This window comes from Salvelinus sp. IW2-2015, unplaced genomic scaffold, assembly GCF_002910315.2.
Source record: "Salvelinus sp. IW2-2015 unplaced genomic scaffold, ASM291031v2 Un_scaffold2433, whole genome shotgun sequence".
Lineage (NCBI taxonomy): Eukaryota > Metazoa > Chordata > Actinopteri > Salmoniformes > Salmonidae > Salvelinus > Salvelinus sp. IW2-2015.
In genome coordinates this window covers 65,007-69,511 of record NW_019943754.1, presented here as the reverse complement: position 1 = coordinate 69,511, position 4,505 = coordinate 65,007, and the positions used below count along the sequence as shown (strand labels likewise).

At 44.0% G+C, this 4,505-nt stretch overlaps 1 pseudogene; it reads left to right on the top strand.

Annotated features, from left to right (window-relative positions):
* LOC139025259 (glutamate receptor-interacting protein 2-like) overlaps positions 1 to 4,505 on the top strand; it is a 99,315-nt pseudogene that overhangs the window by 52,012 nt on the left and 42,798 nt on the right.

Below are 4,505 nucleotides of genomic sequence, written 5' to 3'. Positions count from 1 at the left end.
GGTCCTTTCCAGGTTGTTCATTTGGTTGGTCGACGGGCCAGCTCTAGGCAGAGTCTGAGTCAGTTCGTATATTTATGGAGTCCACTGTGGCTCTTGGAAAAAATTTCAACACTATAGAATTGTTTTATTACCCTTCCCCAAATATTATGCGGCTCATCAAAGTCTATCTCGGGAGTAGGTAACTTTGGACTTGCATGGGTAAGGTTTTCTGCTTTGACTATACGCTGGTTAACTGTGACCTATATAGACAGGGGTGGGGTTTCTTCCACATCGGTCCAAACAATTGAATGGCCCACAGGTGGACTGCAATTTCAGAATTTGTAGTGACCTGCTCAAGGGATGGAGTGCAAGGAAATTGGATGCACCTTAGATCGAATTTGGGACGAGTCGTCATAGCCAAAGGGGTGTGAATACTATAACACTTCGTTAAAAAGGTTTGGAGGTCACTTAGAGAAATGTCCTTGTTTTGAAAGAAAAAGCAAATTTTTTTGTTCAGTGAAAATTAACATCAGAGATTAATATCAGAAATACAGTGTGGAAACAATATGTTTAATGGTGTAACATGACTATTGTACTGGCAACGGCTGACTTTATGTTGATGGCATATCTACATAGGCGTACTAGAGTCCATTATTTCGAGCAGAACCATTCACTCCTTGTGTGCGCGAGAATGGCACGTTTGTGTTAGCCTTTTAAGAATTTATAAACTTGACTTAGCTAACACGGAACCCCAAACCGGGGCTTAGCGCGCGTGCACCATCGGTGCATACCATTTTATTTTGTCCCACCACACCAAATGCAGGTTACAATAGGTCAAAACAAACTCTGAACGCAATTACATTAATGTGTGGACAGGCGTCGAAAAGCATTAAACATTTATGGCAATTTAACTGCTTGGCACTTGCTACTAATTTGTTCTATTTAGGCGGAGCTGCTGTGCTAGCCTATTTGGTCCTGGATTATAAACATTGAGTTGTTATTTTACCGGGGTGAAATGCACAAGGTCCTCTACTCCGACAATTAATCCCACACATAAAACCGGTCACAACGAGATAAGTTTCTAGTCATTCTGGGCATCCTTCAATCTAGCGCTTTTTCTTCTCTGACTTTTATATGGTGCGATTGGCAAACTTTTCATAAATTAGGTGCATGCTGCCACTGACGCCTCGTTCGGTCTTTCAGTGCCACCCCGTGGAGGTATAGCCAGATGAGGAGATGGCGACGTGAGGGTACCTGCTTCTATAAACCAATGAGATGGAGAGGCAGCCAGGGACTTGCAGCGGCGATCTGCGTCACAAATGAACTGACTTCTCTTTTAGCGCCTTGGCAATGCAGGCGCGAGCAGTGTGGCGTGCAGTAATGTGAAAATATTAGATTTCTTAAATGTATTTTGCAGACGCTCGGTTCTAGTCCCCTGTAATTGATCATTAGAAACCCTTTTGCAATTTGTTAGCAACAGCTGAAAACTGTTGTCTGATTAAAGAAGCAATAGACAACTGGCCTTCTTTATAGACTAGTTGAGTATCTCGGAGCATCAAGCATTTTGGTGGGGCCGATTACAGCTCCCAAAAATGGGCAGGGAAACAAAGCACTTTCTTCTGAAGCTTATCGTTTTATTCTTGTTCTGAAAATGAGGCTATTCCATGCGAAAAGTGACACCAAGGAAACTGAAATCTCGTACAGAACGCCCAAGCTGTTTAACGTACTCCCAATTTCACAGAACAGCTCAAACTGGCTCTAAACCAGAATAGAAAGAGGAGTAGGGAGGCCGGCCGGTGCACAACTGAGAGAGGGACAGAGTACATTAGTGTCTAGTTATGAAAGAAACAAACGGCCTCACAAGTCTTCAAATTGGCAGCTCATTAAATGGGGGGAGGGGCGGGGAGGCGCCGGGGGTCGGGTGGGGGGAGGCGGCGGGGGAGGCTCGTGATGAGCGAGAAGAAAAGAGAAGCAGGGAGGGAGAGAGAGAAAGAGAAGGGAAAAGAGCAGGGAGGTGGAGGAGAGAGAAAGAGAAGCAGGGAAGGGAGGGAGAGAGAGAAAGCAGGAGGGAGAAAGAGGGAGAAGCAGAGGGAGAGAGAGAGGGGAGATAGCAGCGGGAGAGAGAAAGGCGGAGGAGATATGGTGTGGGCTTAACTTGCCTCCTTTACTTCCTGATGTTTTGCAGAGTTAGAGCAGGTAGTTAGATCAGTAGAGAGTAGTAGAGAGTAAGTACAGAGTAAGTTACAGAAGTAGCAGACCAGAGTTATATAGAGCCAGAGTAATGTTAGAGCAGAGACAGTACAGTAAGCGAGCAGATACAGAGAGCCAGAGTAGAGGTGTGGAGCAGAGCAGTAACAGAAACAGTAGGAGTAGACAGTACAGAGTAGTAGAGCAGTAAGCTGCAGAGAGTTGGCGAGTACGTAGAAGCAAGTGATGCGCAGTACCAGAGCAGTAAAGCGCAGTGTACAGAGTAGAGCAGAGCAGAGCCGAGTAGACTGGCATAAGCCAGAAGTAGAGCCAGATAAAACAGCAGTTAGAGTGGCAGCTAGAGCAGACAGATATAAAGCCAGAGCAGAGTACAGTAGAGTAGAGCAGAGCTACGGAGCAGCAGTAGATGCAGAGAGAGTGCGTAGAGCAGAGTACAAGAGTAGGCGAGTTAAGTAGATAAGCCCAGAGTATACTACAGCTAAGTAGAGACAAGTAGAGCTGAGCAAGTAAGAGAGAGTAGAGCAGAGTACAGTAGAGATAAAAGCAGAGATACTAATAATAGCCAGAAGAGACTGAGCAGAGTAGAGTGCAGTAGAGCAGAGTACAGTAGAGTAGAGCAGAGTAGAGTAGACTAGAGCAGAGTAAAGTGCAGTAGAGTAGAGCAGAGTAGACTAGAGCAGAGTAGAGTGCAGTAGAGTAGAGCAGAGTACAGTAGAGTAGAGTAGAGTACTGTAGAGTAGAGCAGGGATGTCTGGCCCCTTGGGCCAGGCCCCAGAACCATGCTACACATTGGCTGCAGGGCCAGAATCTGAGTCAGCGTGGCTACATCCCACAATATTTTCATTAGCTGTAAACTATGTCACCCACTTGGCTGAAAACCCTCCAGTCCAGTCGGGTTGGTGCTAGATCGAACCGGGTGACAGTACGGAAAGAAAATAGTTGTCACTCTATGATTCTGTGTTTCAGTAGAAGTCTAGATGATGGAGCTTCTCGTGTGACCCCTGTGTGGACTAGTGTCTAGGCTTTAGCTCAACAGGTTAACACACAGGTCCTTGTGACCTGCGTTCGAATCCAGTCGTTTTACACTTGTCTCTGTTCTGTGTTTCAGTGAAAGTTCAAAAGAGTGACCACCCCCACTCGTGGGACCCCTGTGTGAACTACTGTCCCCCCCAGCAACCCTCCTCCTACTGTAAGACCAACACCTGGACCACCTCCTCCAACCCTTCCAGCACACAGGAATACTGTAAGTGTACGTGTCACTTCTGCTTCCTGTCTCCCCAGAAAACAACAAACTGCTTCTGGGAAAAGTTCCCAGAAATTCTTCTCAGAACACGACTGACTAGTCGTGGCGATGATTATAGAATGTTGGTATAAAACATTCGCCTGAYGTTGCGGAAACGTCCCTAGAACACATTTAATCTGTGTCGTTTAAAGGCTCCCAGAATGTTTCATTAGGTTGTGGGAACAGTCTGATGAGAACATTGTGGGAACATCACAAAAAAATGTATTTGCCCAAAACACAAAAACCCGGTCCAGTTGTGCAGATGATTCTACAATGTTTATTTTAGGGTGCTAAAACAACTTTCACCTGAGGTTACAAGAACGTTCCCAGAACACTTTTCATMTTTTTTTTTTTAAAGRKTCCCAGAAGGTTTATTTAGGTTGTGGGAAGGTTTATTTAGGTTGTGGGAACGTTGTGGGGATGTGACAACAGATAGGTTCCCAAAACACACAACAACCGGTCCAGTTGTGCTGATGATTCAGATAATGTTTGTATCCGGCTGAACAAAACATTTCTTTAATGTTACAAGAGTGTTGATTGAACAGCCTTACTGAGTTCTTTACAACTAGAACCCCGCCTGGCCTTTCAGCCTATCAGTACCCGCTAGAGAACRTCGCCGGGCGTCGCCTTTAGCATACGCATMAGATGCATATCGACCAGCAARGTGCTGCAAACAGGAGCACCAACCCTTTGATAAATMATACATACAGTATTGTAAAGGATTCGTTGCATGAAGAAATATTTGTAGAAATATATAAATTAAAAAACAATAATATTTATTTGTTTAGATAAAGTGAAAGATATGTTTTGTATAATTCTACAAAGTCCTAGAAACTAGGCCTGTAGTCTGTTTTAGTTTCCATGGCGATAAAAACATTACAGTCCATTTGATCCACTATATTTATAGATTTGATTAGTAATATAATTATAGTAATTCATAAAGTCCAGTTACAGCGTCTTTTTGACAAAATAGAAACTAAAAATAATACTATAACCAGCCAGATGAAATTATTTAATATATTCCTAAACAAAAGCA